The following is a 23,964-nucleotide window of genomic DNA, read 5'->3' on the forward strand; positions in this document are numbered from 1 at the left end:
TCTCAGTTAGAATCACCTCAGACCCCAGGGGTCTGGAGACCAGTATGACCGGCTGCCCAGGCCTACCCCATACCCATGCCCAGTTCTCAAGGTAGCACCTGCTGCCATATTGCCGGGCCACGTCTCTGCCCTTACCTGTCGACCTTGGCCTGACACTCGGGTGCAGTCACATGGAGACCTGGCAGGTGGCGAACGGTGTCCTGGGGAGACTGTACGGCCGCTGTACCACAGCCACCTGTCGCACTGTGTTCTGGGGCGAGCGTGAGTCCAGATACCCAGCCACAGACGGTGCCAGCCTTGTGTCAAGGAAGCTAAGTTCAGGAAGGTTCTGTCGGCTTTGTTAAATTCTCTTGTTCCTCCGGGTTTCTTACTTTGTCCAGCAGGAGTCTGTGCGTCTGTTGACAGAGCTTAGACCCAGCTTGTGAAAAGTGGCAGTGAGCCTTCACATCGTTGGTGGTGCCGGCTCCTTTGAGTTTGGTGGGTCAGCTGGGCCTTTTCCACAGACGAGGAAACTGAGGGCCCAGCAGTTACTCCAGACCTGCTGACAACAGCCGACCTCCACTGTCTGCGTGAACCCTCGAAATTACTTGTGGACGCCAATCCAGCTTCCCCCTCTGGGACCCACCCCTTCTTCAGAACCCACTCCACATGAAGCCTTGGCCCTTGCGGACCTGAGGAAGGCTCGTTTGACTCACTCGGGCCGTGGAATGGGTCCCCGCCCTCTCATCTTCAGTAGGTTGGCTCAGTCACTCCACGTGGTGCACATAATCACGGCACCACATGCTACCCTATAATTGTTATCTATCAGTTAAAAATATCGCAGTGGAGCATTTTTGTAATCCCAGCTATTTCAGAGCCTGAGGCAAGAGGATTGAGAGTCTGAAGCCTGCTTGGGCAACTTGGTGAGACCCTATTTCAAAATAAAATTGAAAAGTCTGGTGATGTGCTCAGTAAACATTTGCTTACCTTGTGGGAGGCCCTAGGTTCAGTTCCCAGTATTCTCCCTCATCCAAAAAAAAAAAAAAAAAAAGCCTGGCGTGGTGGTGAATACCTATAATCCTAATGCTCAGAAGGCTGAGGCAGGAGAATCACTGTGAATTTGAGGCCAGCCTGGGCTACATAGCAAGACCCTGTCTCAACAAACAGAAGAAAACCACTACCCCTTTGCACCAACTGCTCAAGTATTTCCCAGTTTTTCTTTCTCCGCTCCCCATCCAGATCTGTGTGTGGGATCCTTTCCATAGCATCACCCCCCAGTGCTTTAGGGGTTCACTGCCCATGTGCCCATGCATCATTTAACAGCAGGGACCTATTCTGAGAAATGTCATCAGGCGATTTCATCGTTACCCACACATTGTCGCAGGCACTGGTCCACGCTGAGGTGGCTGTGACGTCACTAGACCACAGAGGCTCACGGGGCACGGTCAGAGATCTGATCTGTCATTGACCAGATGCTGCTGCATGGCTCTGCAAGCACCGCTGTTTCTGTTCTCCCTTTGCGCCCTCCAGCAGAGCCTCGGTTGTGGTCATCCATCTTTGAGCAGTCAGCACCTCGCGTGAGCTGTGAACAGGAGGAGGTGGACTGCCTGGCATGTGGCAGTGTGTGCTGCTCGGCTTGTGGGTCCCCGGGCACAGGTCTCATGTGCCTGAGCAAGGATGTCCCACGGGCCCTGCATGCCTTCATGATGCTGACACAGGTAGAGACGAACAAGAAAATCAGCTGAACCTAAAAGTGTAACTGGTGATACTTTAGTGAGTTGCCTCCAGATGGTGACATCCTTTTGCTCTGCTGTAGCTGCGCTTGTGCTGGTCTGCAAACTGGCTGGCCTTTTGCACAAGCCATCAGCATTATAGTGCTCGTGGGAGGAGTCGCTCCCCTGCTCTGAGCCACTGGAGACCCTTTCTGGGCTGCACCATGCACCTCCCGGGGCACCATTGTCCTGCTGTGCTCCCCACACAATGGGCACTGCAGTTGGATTTCAGGTTCCCTCCCTCCAAAGAGACTCGGGTGTCAGGATTTAGGGGAGGCTTGCAGAGGCGGGCAGGAGAGGGGATCAGACCTCTCTACAGGCTTATGGAGGGCATCAGGGGTCAAGGAAATAATATAAACCTTCGAATGGAAGCACCCAAGAGTTTGTTTGAGTTCGCAGTCACTAGCATCCAAGCCAGCGACTGCTTTGCTACGATCCACTTCTTTTGCTAAACATTCTTACTTGGTTTGGCAAGCGGGTGACAGATGGAGTGTCTCTAAGTGCAGCAGTTCTCTGCTGAGAAGCAGAGGGGGCCCCGGGGCCACAGGACACGGGATGGAGACGCTGTCCACCAGAAAACCCATCGCACGCTGGTTGGCTGTGGGCGCCACCCTTTGAAACACGGCATTGTGTCGGCCCAGAGGCCTTTGGCCGCCTTTCTGGAGGCAAGGTGATTAATCTCGTTAGCTGAGCGAAAAGATTATGGGGAGGGCTGAACCAGTTTCGTGTGCTTTGTAATCGGGACCCGGTTCCTCAGTTGTGGTCTCCGGGAAGCAAGACAAAGGGCCTCCGAGTCCAGGAGAGATGGGACCTGGCTCTGCCTTCTCAGTGCCGAGGATCCCACAGGGCTGGGCGCCCGCTGTGCAGGTCCTCCACCCTCCCGCGAGCCGCACCCCTCCCGAGGGTTGGCTTTGGACTTGACACAACAAAATAAAGCAGCTGCTTAGCTTTTGTGTCTTCAAGGGAAAGTCTGGATACCCTAGCATATGCGTTTACATAGAAAATGCATAACCACTGCAGTTAAATAAGAAGATAGCAGCCTTGGTACACTGACAGAATGATCTGCTTTTACTGTCAGCAGCCATAACAATTTAAGGGGATGCTCAGCTGTGCAGGTTATTATCCTAATCTTATTCGAGTACTTATCAACAATTTTATCAGTTACAAAGGAATTCAGACTTGAGTTTAGACAAATTAAATGTTTGTTTATTTATTGATTGATGGATTGATTGATTGATTTTGAGACAGGGTCTCACTAGGTAGCTCATACTGGCCTTGAACTCACTATGTAGCCCAGATGGACATTAAACTCATGATGATCCTCCTGCCTCAGCCTCCCGAGTCCTGGGATTACCGGTGTGTGCCACAACTCCTGGTTTGAATATTTGCTTTGAGTGCTCTGGAATGTAACCCTAAGGATCCCCTTCGTGTCCACCATGAGGTCACTGGCACCTGAGTCAGCTGGCAGTGGGCGCCTCCCCTCAGGAGACCCTCACTGTGGGCCAGAATCATAGCGTCAGGCCGCACACAGCCAGCACGGGGTCTGGATGGGTCCATGCACTGGCCCCCAACAGAGTTCTGTGCCATCGTAGTTTCTAAAAGTCACCACTGTTGAAGGAGAGCTCTTGTCATTTTCATGGAAACCTAGTACTGTGAAGAACCTCCAGCAATTCAGGACTGAAATGCACCTCAAAGAGGGGAAAAACAGCAGGTAACCAGGAAGGAAGGTCGGTGGGGTGCTCGTTACTGTAAAGCGTTTACAATTAGTTGGTTACAAGACTGCAAAACAAAGAAAGGATTACGTGATGGGTCGCGTTCCAGTATGAGCTCAACCCACAGTCATCTTCATAAGTTCTGCCGCCTGTCAGAGCCCTGCTTTGCAGCTCACAGGAGAGGGGCCCCTCTAGGCCAGCGCATCCCACCCTGCAGAGACCAGGTACAGGGTCCTTCCCTGGCCAGAGACTGCACCCCGTGCTGGAGAGCCGGAGGCACATCTGTCTCTGGGGTCATTACTTTGCTCTTGCTCCATCCTAGCAATCCCGGGGGTCAGTACAAGTCACCTCTGGTTGACAGCAGGCTGGTGGTCCCACCACTTGGGGCGGCAGAACCAGGATCCAGCAGACCCAATTCCAGAACCACCTTGTAGAACCCGCAGCTCATGGCTTGAGCCTTGCTTAGTCACTTTGCTCTCCAGGAGCCTGAGTGTCCCTCTGTGCTGGAACTGAGAGGCTTTATTTTGAAGAACTGTACACCTTCCAGTATAGAACGATACGACCCCTGGTTGGGTCATAACTAACACAGATTTATTTTAGAGAAAGTTATAATGGGTGTATTTTTCTTCTGAAATAATGGCTTCTTTTTGTTGGTCTTTGTTGGAATGGGGATGAATAGATATTTATTCCAGAAGCCGAGCCGCAGCAGCTCTGTGCAGTACGCCTGCAGTTTGGAAGAATAGTTTCGATTGCACAGCAGGCTTGGGGATGAGAAGAGTAGCTCATCCGGGACAGTTTCCGAGTTCCTCTGAGTCCGTTTTGAGAGCTAAGGGGATCTCAGGGGTTCTGACATTTCTTCCTGGGCTTCTTGATGATTTGCAGGATCACCTCTTAGGGGACTCCTGTGTGGTGTCTGTAGCAGCGGTTAGATGAGTGTCCTGGCTGTGAGGAGGGAAGGGTGGGTCCTAGGAGGCAGATGTGTGACCAGAGGGAGGGCAGTCGCGTCCTGTGCCCCAGGGACCCCTGTGTGGTCACTGCTGATGCTGCAGGCCCAGTTGCTTGAGCATCGTTTTTCTCGTCTCTCCCTCTGGCTTTTCCGCTCTGTGTCCTGACTCCCGCCCTGCCCCTTCCTGTTGGCGGTGTCATTGACTCCTGAGGTCTAGCCTGGGTCACTGAGGGCAAGGAGACCCCCTGGCAGGCTTTCCCTGGCGTGGGACCGTCCCACACCACAGTCTGTGTGTGGGCATCCAGGCACTGCCGTGCTGCAGGGAAGGATTCTGGGGCGCAGAGGTGCAGGCGCCTCGCTCTGCTCACCAGGCAACCCAGGGCCAGGGACAACCAGAACGCAGTTCTCGGGGTGCCTGGCCTGCAGGGTGTCTCCCGGTCCACGCTGACGCTCAGCCCGGCCCAACTTAGAAAGTTGTGTGTTTTGATGGAAGGGAGACCCCAGGTTGACATGGGGCAGACCCAATTCACCTGGGGCTGTCAGGTTCACATACAAGGCGTTGTCGCCGTGGGGATGCATGGCAGATCCTGCGACCGGCTGTGTCCTCCCACGCCCCTCAGTCTGGCCTGTAGGTCAGCGTCTCAAGCCTTGTGGCCTGTCTAACCTCCTGACGGCACTTTCCCCACGCTGGCTTTGGTCACTTGAGAAAGATTTGCGGAGCTATGCAGATGCTCCAAGCGTGGCACATACAGTGTCAAAGAATCTCACGCCCGGGGATCGCCGCTAGTGTCACCCAAAGTCCGCAGCACGGGAAAGGTGTCGCACTCACAGCGGCTGATACAAGTTCTCCAAAGTTCTTTTTTTTGGTTGTTTTTTCTGGGAAGCTCAAATTTTATCATTGGCAGTGTAGTGGATTGATAACTGGTGGTCAACTTATAACCCCCAGCTGAACTGAGTGAGTGGTGCTGGGTGTGGAGGCCCACCTGAGGACTGTTGTCAGCAGCATAAGAGGCAGACCTGGAGAAGAAGAGGCAGGCTGTTGGGAGCTGAGAGAAGCTGTTGGGAGCTGAGAGAGACGGTGGGGAGCTGGCTTCCTGATGAACTTGGCTGTTTTCATCCTCCGAGGAGCTCGGGACCTTGCTGGCACTGAGAATGGCTTTGGTTCACTTTGGGGAGCTCTGGTCCTTACTTGAGCATAGCTTCCTGGTTCCAGAGGGGAAGATGATGCACTGCCCGACTCTTGGAAAAGCTTGCTGCATTGGCTTCCCTGATGGGAACTCGGCCATCCTGATCATCGGAGGAGCTCGGGACCTCACAGTTGCCGAGGATGGCCGTGGTACCTTTTGGGGGAGCCCTGGTTCTTCTGAGCATCACTTCCTGGCTCCAGTGCAGATCCCTCAGCCTGCTAGCACAGATCCTTCTTCCTGCTGGCATAGACTTTGTAGATTCCACCACTGACCTTTGGGCCTTCCCAGCAGATCCATGAAACAGGTCCGCATGAGACATTGTTATGGGTTCTGGGCCTCCAGTTGGATTCATGGAGGCATTGTTATGAGCTGTGGGTATTCAGCTCAACTCATGTAGGACATTGTTGTGGGATCCAGGCCCTCAGCTGGATTCCTTGGTCTTAGTGTGTGGACAGATTTCCTGCACTCTTTTGTATACTGTTCTTTGGGTGACCTATAAATAATCATATAAAGTACGTGTCTTATATTATGTTGTTCCCCTTGCAAAATAAGCCACCCCAAACCGACACAGGCAGCAAACAATTTGTTGTTTTTTCTCAACCTAGCAGCTCACTTGGTTCAGTTCTGAGGAAATAACTGCTGTCGCCCACCAGCTCATTGGAGTGAGGCTGACCCTGCCTGAGCAATGCCTCAGGCTCGGTTGCCCAGCACCCTGCACGGGCACAGGGGTGCTGGGGACACAGCAGACGCACTCGAGAAAGGGAGGGGCTCAAGACTCAACTGGCACCTTCTGCCACCTTGACTGTGCTCAGGACACCAGCAGAGGAACCTGCGGTCAGTCTGCACCGGTGTGTCAGCACCGAGACAGAGGAAATGACATCTTGGTGTTAGGGTGAGAATGGGGCTCACCTCTTGAAGGGGGCTGGGGACTCTCGGGGCCGTGGCTGCGTTTGTAGAATCGTCGCAGTGGAGAGTGGTCAGCAGTGATTCATCTGCACTGTCCAGGGGTGCCAACTTGGCGCCAGGTGGCCCTTGAGGTGCCACCTGGCAGTGAATGGCTCAGTCCCTCGTTTCTGGAAGTGCAGAGTCTAGTGAGGAGGGGCCCACGCGAAGAGACACGGAACCACGGTAAGCAGAGGATGCTCTGGTGTCTGTCGGCGGAGCCCAGCTGTTCCCGTGTGTGACGAGGGTGCCAGGTAAAGAAGGGGTGTTCCACGAAGATGCAGCACACAGCACTGAAACCGCCGCAGCCCAGCAAGGCTGAGGCCCGAGAGCTGGGGCAGCATAATCGGAGCTGAAGGAGTTTAGAGGGTCAGGTCCGGAGTGCTACATAAGCCTTTGATTTCATGGGCAGTGAGATCCACTGTAGAACGTAAGCAGGGATCTGACATGAGTGTGTGTGTGTGTGTGTGTGCGTGTGTGTGTGCATGTGTGTGTGTACACGCACATCTGTGTGTACTGGAAAGTCTGTGACTTACTGCGTTGGAATCTTCTGGCCTCAGCCCCTCAGAATACCGGGATTACAGGCACGCACCATCGTACCTGGCTGAGAGATGGACTGTATACTGTAGACCGATCGCCCTGGCATGGTATAAAGAGTGCCCTGGCGGCTGGCGATGCTGTTGACAGGCAAACTGGCATGGCTGCTGCAGGATCCCAGGAAGCAGATGACCAGGGCCACAGCCAGGAGGTGGCAGCGGGGATGGAATTAGAGACACCTGGCAAGTCTTTGATATTTGGAATCAGCGGGATTTGGCGATTGCTTTTATGCCGAGGGTGGGAAATGATGGAATCAGGCAAGTACAGCCCAAGATATAATAATGATGATGATGATGATGGTAAGAAGGGCCGGGGGTGGAGTTCAGTGGTACAGTCCTTGCCTCACATGTGGGAGGCCCTGGGTTTCATCTCCAGTACTCAAAAAAAAGGCAAGGCAGGTTGGCAGGGTTAGGAGGAAAGACACCCAATATGTGGGCCTTCCTGGTCCTTCACCCCTGCAGAGGAGGGCAGAAAAGCACGTAAACCCCTCACTCTCCGCCTAAATGTTTCAGCATGGACCAAACCTGGTGACAGCTGTAACACACTAAGCACGATACTTTATGAGCAGCACAGCTTATAAAATGCAAGTTTTTGTTCCTGAGCTAGCAGACTTGGGTCTGTAAAGGACGGTAAAAATAGCAATTATGGCTTCTATTTCCCTTTCCCAGCAGCACATTGTTTTTAAAGAGAGGATGGCTCTTTCCCGTCTCTGGTTTCAGCTCTCAGACATGCTCCACTGCTCTCCGTATCGCCAACGAGGTAGCCGGGTGGTGGCAGGAGTCGCCCTTCCCATGGTGCTGGGTGGCCCCCCTGAAAGCACCACCACCCTTCACATGTGGTGTTGGTCTTGTGCTTGCCGTGCAGTGACAGGAGAGGAATCGAAGGCGTTTGTCCCTGTCTCAGGGTCGGGGCGTCGGCTGCTGGCTTTTCCTCCAGAGTGGGGCAGAGGAAGAAGGCAGATTTGCACAGGAGCTCAGCCGTGACCCTGTGGACCCCAGGAGAACGCCCAGGCCAAGCCTGCGCCCCACTGGCACCAGGCAGCCGGCCTCACCTGCGGGTGGGAAGGGCGATCTTTCTCCTAGTTCTTTTTGTAGTTTAAGATCTTTGCTGATGGGTGTTTGTCTGAAATCAAGACAAATAAAAGAACCAGTAAAAATGACTCCCAGCTCTACGCTTGTGACACACAGACATTTTGCTTATAACCTAGGCTGTTACCCTCGCTCGGCTTACGCAGAACCCCGCAGGGGGTGCAAGGGAGGACCTGGGTATAAGTCTGCCTCATGACGCTGTTTGACACTGTCTCCCCTTTCAGAACTTTCCAGGGCAGCAAGGTCTTAGGGGTACTATCAACCTGCAAGTGTCTGTGAAAGTTGATGTATATATTTCAAGGCTGGCCTTGAACTCACTTTGTAGCCCAGACTGGCCTCAAACTCGCATCAGTCCTCCTGCCTCAGCCTCCCAAGTGGTGGGATTATAGGTGCGCACCCCCATGCCCCACTTTCTGTATATTTTTATTTTAAGCTTTTCAGCTCTACTTATACATGGTGTCCTTTTATCTTTGTTGGGAAGGGATGGGGCAAACTCAGGATTTCACTTTACCGATCTTGTTAGTTTGTCGTTCTTGGTGGTGAGCTGTGTGCTGCGCTGCTCTCGCCGGCTTTCAGCTGCTCCTGTAATTTAGCTTGAAGCCAGTACGTAGGAAGTCGACTCTGCATCGTCATATAGAGGACAGCCGGGACCCAGAGTTGTGAGCTTCCCTTCCGTGGGCAAACTGTTCCGTAGCCACAGATTCCATGCCTCGGTGTCCGATAGGGAGGGGGCGGGTTAGCTGCCGTTCGTTTACACCGGTCAGTCCCACGGACACCCATGGTCCCACGCTGCATCCAGGCGGCAGCTGGGAAGAGAGCTGGGGTGCGCGGTGATGGGAAGCAGCCGTGTGGTGGGAAAAGGCACCCAGCAAATGGGCCCACACGCTTTCCCAAGGACCGGACCGCCTGCCTGAGAAAGTATCTCCCCAGCCATGTTGGACGGTTCGCTGGGTGCTGGTGCTTTGTTTTCGTTTCGAGACAGGGTTTCACTGTGTAGTTCACGTTGGCCTTGAAGACACTGTGTATCTATCGCAGGCTGGCCTCAAACTCATGATGATCCTCCTGCCTCAGCCTGCCGAGTGCTGAGATTACAAGCATGGGCTGCCATGCTTGGGTGCTGGTTTTGTAGCAGGGACTCCTGCCTTAACTTTTAAATTGTTCTGCTTTTTTATAGAGCTCTTTAGATTTGAGCCTCACTGCCCACTGACATGGGGTGATCATCCCAGGTGTCAGAGGAGGGAGGCCCGTGGGTCCGGCGTTGAGCAACTTGTCGAGGGGAGTAGGGCTCAAAGCCCTTTGACTTCCAGAGCGCTTTCCCCTCACTGCTCCGGGAGGGAGGGGACAGCACTTCCCCCAGCTCTAGAGACTGCATACTGCGTGTCAGCAGTGACGAAATGGAGCTAGCAGATCTGAAAATCCTTGAGATTAGGATCTACAAGTGCACTCCTGCGTGCTAACATGTGGGCCTCCTAATGTGGGCCCGTGGCTAACCACAGACTGCTAGCAGGACGCACATCTGCGGTTAGACAGCCAGGGACGCAGCCCTGCTGGGGGCAATGAACCCAGCGGCAGGTCCGAGCCTGGTGTGCCCGCTGCCACCTTACGGCTGCCACGAGCACAGCTGCCTCACGAGCAGACAGACGGCCCGGGGTGCAGAAGCGAGAGCTCCGGTTGCACTGTTGTGAACAAAGCCGTGTTCCTGCCTGTGAGGTGGGGTGCGGGACTGCAGACAGGGGCTGGGGCATTGGACCAGAGGGCAGCACAGTGTGTCTTCAGCGTGGTGAGGACCCCTTGGAATTCTAGGGGTCTTTACCTGTTTATTTTGGAAACTCTGCCTCTTGAAACCATAGCTTCCTCCTGAATGTTGGTTGTGAATATCAAATGCAGGAACCGTGCGTGAGGACGTAAATGCACGGTCTGCATGTTGTGGGGAGCCCTGGTAACTGATGAAGTCATTTGATAACTTTCGGCTCTATGCACAATGGCAGTAATCCCTTCTATCTACAAAGCGCGGTAATCTTTTCAGAGTACTTTCACAGATACCAGTTGACAAATCGTTGTTCCCATCAGTGCTCGGAGGAAGCCGAGCCCTCAGCTGGGGGTGAGGATGAGGAAATGGGGCTCTGCCCCTTATCTCTTCCTTGATTCTTTCGTTCATTTGCATTTGCATTATTTCTCCACCCCAATCTCCATGTCTCATTTTCTTTCTTTGGCTCTTGGGCGGGGACTTCCACAGCTAGTGCGGTGTGCATATTTGTCTGTTGTTTTTTTTTTTTTCTTCCTGAGACAGGGTCTTGCGAAGTAGTCCAGTCTGGCCTTGAATTCATGGCCATCCTCCTGCCTCAGCCTCCTGAGTGCTGGAATTACAGGCATGCGCTGCCATGCCCAGCTTGTCTGGTTTGTTTTAACATGCTGCTGATTTTTTCCTTTATCATCAGGAGTGCCCCACCCGAAAAGCCCCTGAATTTAAACCTGCTGGCCCAGGTTAGTGGCAGAGGCAGAGAGCTGGGACTGGCTGTGTAGCCAGAGCTGCGCTTTCTCTTTTGTTGCTTGAGCTTCTCGTTCCCATTTCTCTGGTCCTGCCTTGGCTGCTGAAGCCTCTCCCTGGTCCTTTCCTGTTCTGCAGGCCTCCTTTTTGGCCCACTCGCCCCACCAGACATGCTGGCTGTCACCAGTCCAAATCCATCTGTGTTTTCTGGATGCTGTGACAGGCGTGGGTTCCAGCAAGCCCACGTGCTGGGCCTCAGTGCTGTCTCCAGGCAGCAGACCCAGGCCCGCTCCTGGCAGCGTGAGCGCCGACCTCGCATGGCCCAAGTCCCAGGACACGGTGGCTTACAATGTGTCACCAGCTTCGTTTTACACTAACTCCGTTTCTCTTGTAAAATATGCCGCTTAGGATGGCCTGCTGCCCGCAGAATGGCTTCTTTTCTTGCTGTCATGCTCCTCGCGGCCTGCGGTGATGCCTCTCCCTGTCCCCTGTGTGGTGCCCTTGGCCTTGCCCTGGCCACGCGGCAGCCGTGGCCCTGTGGTGTCAGAGCTGGGCGCCTCCCGTGGAGCGTCAAGTAGCAGAAGGCCGAGCCTGGGCATCGTCGGGCGTGGATGAGACTTGGGGCTGGCCGCCACACCCGATCTGGAGCCTGCGCCTCTGTGTTTATCAGATTGGACCAGGAGATCAGGTCACACCGTCCTCTCCCGCTGAGTGATCCTCGCAGAAGCCGAGGAGCCCGGGGTGTGCATGACGGGGCTCCAGAGCCCCAGCAGAGGCGAGCTGCTTATTCGCCCCACGTCTGCCTAGTTGCCCAGGGTGCCAAGCTTGCTTCCAGCCCCTGCGGGGAGAGCAGGGAAGAAAACAGACCCGAAAAGTGCTTGCGGGAGGATGAACAAGTGAGCAAACGCACGAGCCAGCTGCTTTGCTGGAGCGCTGGTGCTGAAGAAGCTGACATAGCGACCGCAGGGACTGAGCTCCCGTAGCTGGCGCGGCGTGGGCCCCTCTACTTGGGGTGCAGGTGGAGCCGATTCTCCGGGCGGGCTCTTCCCCACCGTCCCAGGCTACAGGGGCCGTGGCTGTGGTTATTGAGTAGCTGCCGGGCGCCCCCGACTCCCGTGATTGCCCGCACTCCCCGCCCGCCTCTGTATGCTCGGTTCCCCCACCCCCGGTTCTGCAGAGCTGGGGGTGGAACCCAGTCCTTGGCGTGCTACAGAAGCCTCCACCAGTGAGCCGCACCTTGCCCTCACCTCTCATTTACGAAGTAAACCTGGGATCTGAGAGATCAAGCTACTGCCAGTGTCCCCTCTCAGCGAGTGAGGTGAGGCGTCTCCTGACTGCAGGCTCAGCCCTTGCCACCCCGATCCCCGCCTCCGTCCCCAGGACCCTGTGGCCCGCTTGCTCCCCGCTGCACCGTTTGTTCTATGAACAGCATACGCCTCCGCGTGTTCTTCCCGTAAGCTCTGAGCTCCCGCAGAAGAGGAGCCTTTACCCTTTGGGCCTGGAGCCGTGCTGGGCCCTTCCTGGAGGCTTTTCCGAGTTAATGGAGTTCGTAACTGGCTCCAGCTCTTGTCGAGTGGGTGAAGGCCATGGATTTCTGCTTAGCTGTCAGGAGTTTGCTCCATAGACTGCAATGGGACTGGTCCAGCTGGATATGGTGGGTGAGAAGATAGGAAACAAGGGTTCTTTTATGTAAAATATCATTTCAGACAGAAGGTGCCTATGTTTACAAAAGCCACGACTTAAATACAATGGAGTACTCCTCAGCTATGAAGAAGGATAAACTCGAGGCTTGTATAGGTAAATGGATGCGACTCGAGACCATACTCATGAGTGAAATAACTCAGACCCACATGTGTAAACATCATATTGCCTCCCTAGTATAAGAACCTGAAAGAGTAAATAAAACCCAAAAGATATAGTAGATATTGTGAAAGGGAAAGAAACTCCTCAAAAGGAAAGAAAAACTGGGATAGGGGAAAGGAGAAAAGAAGGAAGGAGAAATCTATCTATACACACGCAAGATAACTAAGATAATTCTACTAGTAATTCCTATTAGTTCATTGAAAGGAACAGTTAGTGCTTATATTGTTTGATCAGTCTTACGTGCCTGTATCTGGTAATCTGAGCAACTACTTTGAAGATAACAATATGCAGTATAGTAATCATTGTTACTTTCCTATCATCTTGTTTTGAGATTCTGTATCATTTTTACTGTGTTTTTCTCCTTTAAAAAGAGAGTCTTGCTGTTCAAGTTTACAGTAAACCAGCTGGGTCCTTACAACTGTGGGAAAACCTAGGGGTGCAGCTGTGTCCTAGAGAGCACTGGGCTCCTAAAGTGTGCTTCCCAGACTGGCGTGGTGGTGCAGGTCTGGAATCCCTGAGAGGCTGACACAGGAGGATCAGAAGTTCAAGCCCAGCCCAGGCAACTTAGTGATTTAGCAAGACCCTCAAAATAAAAAATATATAAAAAGGGCTGGGGGTTTAGCTCAGTGCAGAGGCCTTGGGTTCAATCCCCCATTCTGAGGGGGTGGGGAATATATTTTTGTGCATTTACTCTGAGCAAGAAAGGAACAGAATTGAGCTGTGTGTCTGCAGGCATGGGATGAGGAGGACTGGGCTTCCCGCCCTGGCCGTCCCCCCTCCGAATTCCATGTGTGTTATGGACACAAATCCACCTTGGAGAAAATCGCTGAGGCCCACGTGATGCTGCGGAGAGGAAGAGTTGTGTCGGACCTTTGCGGGGCTGGGAGCAGAGCACAGCTGGGGCCGGAGCACCGGGCGGAGAACTCAAGGTGGCTCCCGGATATGGAATCCCACCGTCCTTGTCTTTTTGCCGTTGGCTTCTCTTAGCATAATGTTTTCAAGTCCCATCCATGTTATTCCATAAAGCAGAACTTTATTCATTTTTCTGGCCGAGTAATATTCCATTGTGTGGCTGTACTATAGAAAGCCCTTCTGGACCTTATCTCGGTCTGGGGGAATCCATTATCATTATCGCAGGGAAAAGTTACTGGAATTCCAGTGAGTAACACCAATCTACCACTTCCCGTGCAACCCACAGTGAGAATACAGACACCAACGCATGTCTGTAGTTGCGGGGAGCCGAGGGCTCCTAAGTCTGGCTAGTACAATGGCTAACCGGAACCAAGGCCTCCACCCAGGGCCCAAGCCGGGTTTTATTAATTTGTGACGAGAGAGCATCTTGGGGATGAGTGGCTGTGGGAATGGCTGGAAGTACACGAACGCCGTGAGCTGGGCGAGATAGCTCTCTGCAATACGCAGAGAGAGATGCGCAGAAAGTAATTGCACGTCACAGATTGGGGCAGTATCCAGTGCTTTGGGGTCGGTGCTTCCATTTTGACGCATAACTTCCATGCCCCGAGAGGCTGTGGCCTCTCTTCTCAAGGCTCAATCTCAGCAGGCAGCGTGGCATCTCTCAGCCTGGCTCACACGTGCTGCTTGGGAGCTGCAGGCCGGACAGCGCTGACCTGTTGCCTTGCTTTGAAGACAACACATGAGCCCCTGGCTAGACAGATGTGTATTGCTTACAGCCAGTGAGGGGCTAAAGACAAGGCTTAACCAGCTCTGCACAAATCAGTACACAGAAATAGGGCCAGGTTTAGCCAAAATGAAGACGACTCCTCTTCCAACAAGCAGAACCTCCAAAACTCCCCCACGGATACACTGTGTTCTGTTTATCCGTTACCCCTGGTGGACACGTGGGTGGTTTCTCCCTCCTGGTTATTGTGAATTGTGCCGCTGTGAAGAGGGGTGTGCGGATGCCTGTGCAGCCCCCGCTGTCAGTTCTGCTGGACACGTACTTAGGAGTGGAGTCGCTGCCCGTCTGGTCATTCCGAGTTGATCTTTTCCAGGAACCGCGAAGCCCTCCTCCTCAGTGCCCGCCCCACTTTGCATTCTCACCAGCGAGGGCGGAGAAGGGTTCCGATCGCTCCGCGTCCTTTCCAGAGCTTGCTATTTTCACTATTTTGATGACAGCCGTTCTAGCACAGGTGAAGGGATGTCTCGAGTGCCCTGAATAGCTAGGGACATTGAGCATCTTTGCATGGGCGCACTGGCCAGTGTATCTTCCGGAGGAACTTTTAAAATCTTTTGTGCATTTTTAAATTGGGTTGCTTGTCTTCTGGTTAGTGACCAAAGTGGTTGAAATTTAAAACAAGAGCGAATGCCGTTTGAAGGGGCGGACCCCTCTAGTCCGTGGCTTTCTAAGGAGCTTAGTCTCTGAGAGGTCTAGGTTGGCGAGGTCACTTTAGCCATCTGTCCCACTTCCCTCCTGCTCTTCGGGCTTTCTCCCACTTTTTTTCTAATCACATTTCAAATGAAACTTTAAATGTTACTCGGATAAAGAACCACACTGCAGAACCTCTGCCTGGAAAATCCCTCAGCTCAGTAGGAAGGGGCCTTGGGCAGGGCGAAGCGGGGGGTGGGCGTCCAGGAAAGTGATGAAGATCCCCAGCATCTGCGCCCACCCCCAAGGGGTGTGCTTTTACACATCGCAAACACGTACTACTAATACAAATTTTAACAATGAAAATAAACTAGACTGTCCATTTGTGCTACGTGAGTGCTGTTAAAAAGAGGTGACGTTGACATAAGTGTTCTCTGGCAGGATTTCCCAGCCTGTTTTGGCGTGGGCACCTGAAGGAGGTTTGGAGATGGAAAGGGAAATGTCTTCTGATGGATCTGAACACTCAGTCGGGGGATGGCGGCCCGGCTCACTCTGAGCTGGGATTGGCCAGAGACCCTCGGAGCAGGGTGGCCCCGGAGACATCGGCAAGGTCCCAAGAGACACCGGCAAAGGGCGCTGGCACTGCCCACAGCTGTGGGCCAAGGGTTCGACTCTTTTACGGAACTTGGAGAGCAACATTTCTCATGCGCTTTTCCAAGCTATTGTGCGAATAAAGTGGGGAGAGGAAGAGCCTTCTGCCTATTCAGATATGTAGCCGTGCTGATGTTGATTCAAAATATTTTTCACTTTTATGAAGGGCCATTAAGAAAGAAGTCTGCAATAACTTTAGGTCAAGAAAGAGTTCAATTTACCTTCTTCCTTTCTTTGGCCAAATGGAGTATTTTCTTATTTTTAACATCCTGCCTCATTCTGTGCAGGATTTTTTGATACCTTCTAACAGCTGAGTGCTGTCTTCGAACTCATTATGTAGCCCAAGCTGGCCTCAAACTCTAGGCAATCCTTCTGGCTCAGCCTCCCGAGTGCTAGGATCACAGGCATGTGCCGTCACACCTGGCTTTTAACAGTATCTTTGGAAACCCAAAGTTCTTAGTTTTTGATAAACCCCATCTTATCATTTTTTCTTCTATAGATTGGAGTTTTGTTGTTATAGCTAAGATCTTTGCCCAGTCAACATCTCAAAGATTCTCCCTTATATTTTCTTTTAGACATTTTAATAGTTTTGCATCTTATACTTAGGTCTGTGACCCATTTTGAATTAATTTGTAGGGATAGTGCAATGTATGGGTTGAAATTTATTTTGTTTCATATGCATATATAATTATTCCAGCATAATCTATTTAAAAGGCTGTCCTTTCCCACTGAATTGCCTTATACCTGTGTCAAAAATCCATTGTCTGTATATATCTGGGTCTGTTTCTCAGTACCCTGTTCTGACCCTTTTACACCACTACCGTATTACTTCAAATACTGAAGCTTTGTAATAATTAAGTGCAGTAGTGTAAGTCTCTCAGCTTTGTTGTTCTTTTTCAAAGTTGTTTTGGCTATTCTAGGTCTTTGCATATCTGTGTATTTTTAGTACTTACTTTTCAATTTCTATAAAAATTCCTTCTGGGATTTTGATTGCAGTTGCATTGAATTAATAGACTTAATTTTTCCTCAGGAAAATTGCCGTCTTAGTAATTCCACTCCATGAACAAAGTACATCTCTCTATTTACTTAGGTCTTTGATGAATTTTCTCGGTAATGTTTTCTAGGAGTGAAAGCAATGCCACTTTTCAGCGTGTAGACACTGAATAGCTTGTATCGTGTTCATCCCTAACCAGTTCATATTTGTACAATATTAGAAACGGTTCCAGTTGTTTGGTGCAGTTGTACAGAAATAGTGCATTCCATGTGTTACTCATCCACTCTGCAGCCGTGGCAAGTCACTTTGTAGTGCTAGTAGCTTTCTCATAGGTTCTGCTGCATTTCCTCATTGGATAAACATGTCGTCTGTGAAAAGAGAGAGTTGTACCTGTTTTTGCTAATTGCATACCTTATATTTCTTTTTCTTGCCTGTTGCCCTGACTAGAACATGCGGGACAATATTGAGTAGTAAGATGCTTGTTGTGGGATTGTGGGGCTGTCCGTCGGGCAGAGGGAGTTGGATCTATTCCTAGGTTACCGAGTGCTGATCAGGAACGGATTTTGTTCAATGCCTTTTCTACCTCTATTGAGAGAGTCACATTTTAAAAAATCTACTAGCATGGGTTACACTGATTTTTGAATGTTGAAACCCATCTGGCCTTCTCGGACTCAGCAAAGATGTTAAAATGTACTTTCATAAGACTCTGGTTTGCTAAAATTTAGAAGTTTTGCACTTACTTGAGTAAAGGATATGATCTGTGGCTGTCTTTATTTCTAATATATTTGTTTGACTTTAACAGAGTAATAATAGTCTAGTAAGTGAGTGGAGACATACTTCCTGCTTTTTAATTATCTTGGTGAGTCTGTGTAAAATTAGTGTTATTCTGGAAATGTTTGTTAGAATTCACTAGTGATCTATGGAAAGATTCCTTTTTTTCCTTTTGAGGTACTAGGGTGTGAATGCAGGGCCTTGCGTACACTAGACAAGTACTTTACCACTGAGCTACAGCTCAGCCCTTGCTGGCCTTGATCTTGCAATCCTCCTGCCTCAGCCTCTTTAGTAGCTGTGAAGTGTATCACCACATCTGACTTAAGGAAAGATTTTTAACTATAATTTCAGTTTCTTTAATAGGGCTGTGTAGATGGTCTATTTCCTCTTGTGTGAGCTTCGGTAATTTTTTTTTTTTAAGAATTCATGTATTTTATCTAAATTATTGCTGCATGAAATTTTTTCTCAATATTCCCTTATCACTTTAATATCTTAGATCTGTAGCAGTGTCACTTCTCTATTACTGATATTCATATTTATAGTCTCTTTTTTCCTGATAAATTGGCTACACGTTTGGCAGTTTTACTTATTTTCTCAAAACACGATCATGCAGTTTTATGAATCTTCCCAACAGTCTTCTTCCTGTTTCATAGATTTCTGCTCTGACGTTTGTTGCTTCCTTCCTTTTTATTCTTATTTTGTGCGTCTGAAGGTTTGAATTTCTGCAGGTAGAAGCTGAGGCCCTTTCTCTACCTTCCTCCTTTCCAGGGCAGGTGCTTAGTGATAGATGTCTCCGAGGGCTGTGTGGCTACATCCACAAGTTTTGCTGTGTTGTTTTTATATTAATCCAACTCAAAAATTTCTAATTCCCCTAATATCCACTTTGAGTTCTTTTTTGTGGATGACATAAGGTCCGCGTCTAGGTTCTCTTCCTCCTCTGCCTTCTCGTCTTTCTTTCTCTCCCTTCCTCTGTCTCCTCTCTGCAGACGACTACAGAATGGCTGGAAAGTGGCACACCTGGCGGGTGAGTGTGCAGTGGGGGGGGGCATTTAGAAGGGCACTAATGCCTATGTCTCTTTGACTGCAATTTAAAAAATAATTAAATGCACACCATATATTTAGATCACACCTCGTGTTTTGTCTGCTCCTTCTGGGTGTCTAAGGTTGAGATGTTAAACCCAGTTCTTCTTTTCCCATCCTGGTTAGAAGCAGAAGTTGGTGCCATATTTTAAAAACCTAGTTCTGAGCCTTAGCTCCCAGCCACTATGGAGACCGATTTACTTGGAGGTGCGACGGCTTCTTGTAACTTTGTGTGAGTGATGGGCTCAGAGCCGCAGCTTGTGGCAGGGCCAGCCCAGGCTTGAGCAGGACTCGGGGTTCCTGACCGGCCCAGATGCAATCGAGTCTTGGGATGGAAATGAAGCTGGAGCCCTGCTGCCAGGGCGGCGTCCGAGGTCCAGGCCTTAAAAGGACAGAGCGTGCATTGCTTCTCCCCACTGACGGCTTCCGTGATCCTTGGATGCTGATGGAGTGGCTCAGACATGACAGCGGTCTAACTTTATAACTTTTCTGCAAACAGTGTGTCGTATGGAGAGCTTTTAGCTGAGATTTTTTTTCTGCGTGTTTCAGCAAAAGGTTGTTGTACCTTTTTGTACTTATGATTGATTGCAAACTCCGAAAACCCAGCAAGATTTTTTTTATATACAAACAGCATTCATCTAGTATCTTGGTAAAGGTAAAATGATGCAAAGGTTCTGTATGTGTTTTACTCAGCACCACACGAGTGCTCACTATGGAATGGAGCCACGGCTGATGGAAAGAGCCTCACTGGGGCACACCCCCACCCACTCACTCTGCAGCAGTGAGAGCCAGAGGAGGTGGAGAAGAGACCGCTGTCCCCTCTGCTCGTCTGTAACCAGACAGCACCTGGCCAGAAGGAGCCCATAGGGACCTGAGGCTCACACCTGGAGCTTGGTGGATACAGGAGGCCTTTGTGCAGGTGCTGTCCTTAGTTTAACTAATTAAAGAAAGATCTGGGCCCACTGTCTAAATGCATCGGCCCCTTGACCTCCGTTGGTGTTACTCGGACAGCAACAACTGTTCGGAGTACCTGAGCACTGGCAGAATTGCAGCCTGGTTTGTTTGGGTTTTTATTCAGATTTTTTTTTAATTAATAATCTGTTTTTAATTCTTTGGCTTTTTGAGACAAGGTCCCACTATGCAGTTCAGGCTTGGCTTGAACTCATTGTGTAGTTCAGGCTGTCCTCAAACTCATGGCGACCCTCCTGCTTCAGCCTCGAGTGCTGGGATTACAAGCACGTGCCACCACACCTGGAAGAAGAACTTTTTGCCCCTTTTGTTTAGAAAAACTTCTGTGGGAACCAGAACTGGTAGCTGGGGCCACATGTGGCCCCTGCTGGCTTCCTCAGGGAAGCCTGGGATGTGTTTACACAGGACGGTGTGTATCAGCATCTCTCCAGCTTGGTGTCGGGTGACGATCTCCTAGACGCTGGGCTGTGTACACTGCGCAGGGCAGATAGGATTTAATCTGAGCTGGACCAGAGCCCCAGGGGTGCCAGGTGCTAATGCAGAGGCCGTGTTGGCAACTTGTCTGTAAGCTGCTCTGCCTCCGGCCAACTGCAGGCCTTCAAATTCCGTCATCCCAGCATTCTGTGGAGGGCCAGACCTGGTCCGGAAGACCAGTCCTCAGAAAGGACGCCCGTGCCCCCTGCACCCCAGGCCTCGGGGCAGCAGGGTGTTGCGGAGAGGGCACCCAGCAGGTGCTCTGCTACCTGGGAGCTGGGTGACCCCAGCAGGTCACCTGGCCACCTGCAGGACCCCACCTGCCTTTGATGTTCCTGGGAGGATAGACGTTAATGCACATGAGACAGCTAACACAGTGCCCAATGGGAGCAGTATAGTTTAGCACTAGCATCGTACAGGCTGGGCGTCCCTTGCCTGAAATACTTGAGGCCAGAAATGTTTCAGATTTTGGAGATCTTTGGATTTTGGAATGTATGTATACACTTTACCCACAGAGGGTCCCTTATCTAAAAAGCTGAAATCTAAAATACTCTGAAATCCAAAAGTCGTACTGACTCAAAAAGTCAGATTTCAAGCTAAGTGTGGTGACACATACCTGTAATGCCAGCACCCTGGGAGGCTGAGGCAGGAGGATCACAAGTTCAACCCCAGGCTGGGCAACTTAGCAACTTAGTGAGACTTTGTCTCACAAATGGAGGGAGGGGTTGGGGTGTAGCTCAGTGCAAAGGCCCTAGGTTCAATCCCCAGTACCGTCAAAACAATCTTTAAAAGTTTCACACTTCAGAGGGTTTCAGATTTTGAGATTAGGGAGGCTTAACCTACAGTTTATCATCTTAAATATTGTTTATAATAGCAAAAGCACTTGGGAGGCTGAGGCAGGATAATCACCATGACTTTGAGGTCAGCCTGGGCTACATAATGAGTTCAAGGCCAAGCTACACTACACAGCCAGACCCTGTCAAAAAAAAAAAAAATCCAAAAGGCAGAAGTATAGAAAATACTCTCTTTCAAACTTCCCTCAAATACTACAAAGTAACAGTTGGTAAGAATGTGAAAACTTCAAAAGCAATTATTGATACTGTCTTAAGGACTTTCTTAAATAAATCATAGAGCTACAGGAACACAGATTACTTTAAAATAGATACTTACTAAGGTTTTGCCTGTGCTGTACTCCCAGTCTGGTGAGGTCTTTGATGACAGAATTTGTGGGAAATTTCCTGTCTCATGATTTGGAATTCCTTTCGGGGTCCGGAGTTGGAACTGCGCTGTGGGGTGAACCAGGCTGTGGCTCTTGTTGCTTATGGTGTCCCTCGGCTTTTCCCTCTGCCAAGTCCAGGGGTGAAGTTGCTTGAACATCACCGGCCGCTCCTGAATCGGAGCCTGAGAGCTTCAGATGCCGGCAGTGCTGCCTGGAGGCCTGCTCCAGGTCGTGTTCCCGAGCCTTGCCCCTGCACAGAGAGGAGTGTGTGGGGGGGGAGGGACCCGGCACAGCTGACAGCCTGATGCTGGCAAACTTGGAAAAGCACTCAGGTTAGGTCAGGGGATTTCAGCAGACCCGTGGTGGAGGAGCTCCTCACCAGATCAGACATTTTGGGTTTTCACCAACTGTATGTGGTTTTTACTTTTATTTTTTGTATTTAGAGACAGGGTCTTGATATGTACTGCAGGCTGGCCTTGAATTCCCTATGTAGCCCGTGCTAGCCTCAAACTCACAGTGAATCTCCTGCATGCTCTTAATGAGCAGATACTGCCTCTCCCCCTGGAATTCACCGGCACCGACTTAGCTCTTAGCTCTGGAGTGGCTCCTTCTGAGGGTCCCCTGCCTCCTTCTGAGCTAGGTCTCCCTAGTTAGGTCTGTGATGGCCCAGGCTCCCAACAGCTGCTACTCAGACCTGCCCAACTTTATGTTAGGAACACGTTAGATGTTCTTAAGCTATTTAATTACTCCTTGGAGGGAAGATACCTTTTATTTTATTTTTCATCACTGGGGATGGAACCCAGGGCCTTCTCACTGTGTGAATCCCCACCCCACACCCCCATTTCAAATTTAAAATTTTGAGACTGGGTCTCACTAAATTACTAGGTTGTCCATCCTGGACTCAATCTTGTGATCCTCCTGCCTCAGCCTCCCAGAGTGCTGCAATTACAGCTGTGCACCACCACACCCAGCTTCAAAGACCTTTATATCCTTGCTCCTTTTCCCTTCTGGTTAGCTTCATATCATGAAATGAGAATTTCCCTCCCTCTCTGCAGGTCAGAGGATGAGTGGAGGAGTCCCACAAAACAGAACCACCACCCCTCACAGCCACTCCCAAGGAATTACGGAGGTCTGGAAGGTGGTCTTTTTCCAATGGGCAGCAAGCATTCAGCTTTCATAGAAGTATTTCTCCACTGAGATCTCAGTCTAACGGCAGCGGGTCTCATTAACCCTCAGATCACCAAGACAATGAGTAGGCCTTCTCTCCCCGAGCCCCTGTAAAGTTACGTTATATGTTAACACTCAGCAGAACTGCTGTGTGAGGTAATTCTATTTCTTGTAACCCGGTGAGGATTTGTGTGACTACCTCCTCCTGGCACACAGAACATTGCCAGCATCCCCGAAGTTCCTTTGCGCTCCTCCTCGGCAGCCCTTGGCCACCACTGACCTGTTCTTCACTGTCCCGGTTTTGTCTTCTGGTCCAGGCTGGGTCAGTGGAGTCCTACAAAGGCCCCCGTGTGAGCCTGGCTTCTTTCACTCAACACGACGCCTTGGAGATGCATCTGCGTTGTTTGTGTACCCACTGTTCACTCTTATAGTGATTGCTGTGTAGTAGTCAAGGGCGTGGAGCTACCACAGTTTATCCATTCACCAGCTGAAGCATGTGGGGTTGTTTCCAACAACTGCCAGGCCTGAGGAGAGGCAGGATGAGCATTTCTGTTTGAATATATGTTCACTTCTCTAGGGTAAGTGCCTAGGAGTGGTGAGGTCGTATGTGCATGGTTAACTTTACAAGAAAATGACAAATGCTGAGCTGGGCATGGTGGCACACCTCTGGGATCTGTAATCCCAGCCCCCAGGAGGCTGAGGCAGGAGGATCCTTGAGAGTTTGAGACCAGCCTGGGCTACAAAGTGAGCTCAAGGCCAGCCTGAACTGCAAAGCAAGACCCTGTCTCAAAAAGACAAAAAAAGAAAAAAGAAAATGCCAAATGCTAATGGCCTTCGTGTTTTATGTGCCTAGCGGCAAGGTAGAAGAGTTTCATTTTCTCTATGTTGCCACTACATTCGGTGTTGTCAGTATTCCTTGTTTTAACCATCCTAGTGCATGTAGAGCACCATCTCATTGTGAGAGTGCGTGTGTTTGCGCGTGTATGTGTGTGTGTTCTTGTTGCCTTCGTGGCATCTTGCTGTGTTGCCCAGGCTGATCTCCATCTCTCCTGGGCTCATGCTTCTCACACCCGCCCCCTGAGTGCTGGACTGCACGGATGTCACCGCGCCTGGCTGTCATTAACATTTAATTTGCGTTTCCATAATGACTAACGATGCTGAACCTGTTTCCATACGCCTGTTTGTGATCCGTATAACATTTTCGGTGAAATGTTTATTCAAGTCTTTTGGTTACTCTTTCTCTCATGGACTTTTTAATTAGGTTATTTTCTCACTGTTGAGTTTTAAAAGCTCTTTATGTGCCTTAATCAACAAGGAGAGACTAAAAAAAGACATACATAGCTGCCCACCAGTACCCCTAAAAAACGATAGGACTCCGTGTCCGGAGCAAAAAGAATGATATTCTTAGTTCTAGAGGAGGAGGAACATGAGAAAACGATAGTTTCAAATTGTTCTTGCTTTATAATTTGCTTTCTTTAAAGAGGGATGTGCCTTGGATACATTTTTAGGAGACTTATGCAGCATTTTTTTTTGTAAGAGCTTAGCAGTTTTAAATTAAGTGCACAGGTACTTAATAAGTTCTCCCAGTTAACAGGTGTTGGATATCTATTATTCTCTCTCAGACACAGACAAACGTCACACGCTTATCTGTTAGAGAACTGATACTACCCACATGTAGGGGCTGTGTAGGACTACCTTCAGAAAGCAGAAGTGACAGGATGGCATTGTCAAAGGCCGCTTAA

The 23,964-nt window shown here is 50.4% G+C and overlaps 1 protein-coding gene across 7 annotated transcripts in view; it reads left to right on the plus strand.

Moving 5' to 3' along the window:
* The window catches only part of Eml1 (echinoderm microtubule associated protein like 1), a 146,139-nt gene that overhangs the window by 57,743 nt on the left and 64,432 nt on the right, over positions 1 to 23,964 (plus strand). The window contains exon 1 of one of the 7 annotated variants that reach the window (XM_005390425.2): positions 22,781 to 22,800. The exons of the other annotated variants lie outside the window; for them this stretch is intronic. The gene's annotated coding sequence lies outside the window, so the exon portion shown is untranslated. Of the gene's footprint in view, positions 1 to 22,780; positions 22,801 to 23,964 lie in introns of those variants that run through there. 7 annotated transcript variants of the gene reach the window in all.

This window comes from Chinchilla lanigera, unplaced genomic scaffold (assembly GCF_000276665.1).
Source record: "Chinchilla lanigera isolate Chin_1 unplaced genomic scaffold, ChiLan1.0 scaffold00037, whole genome shotgun sequence".
NCBI lineage: Eukaryota > Metazoa > Chordata > Mammalia > Rodentia > Chinchillidae > Chinchilla > Chinchilla lanigera.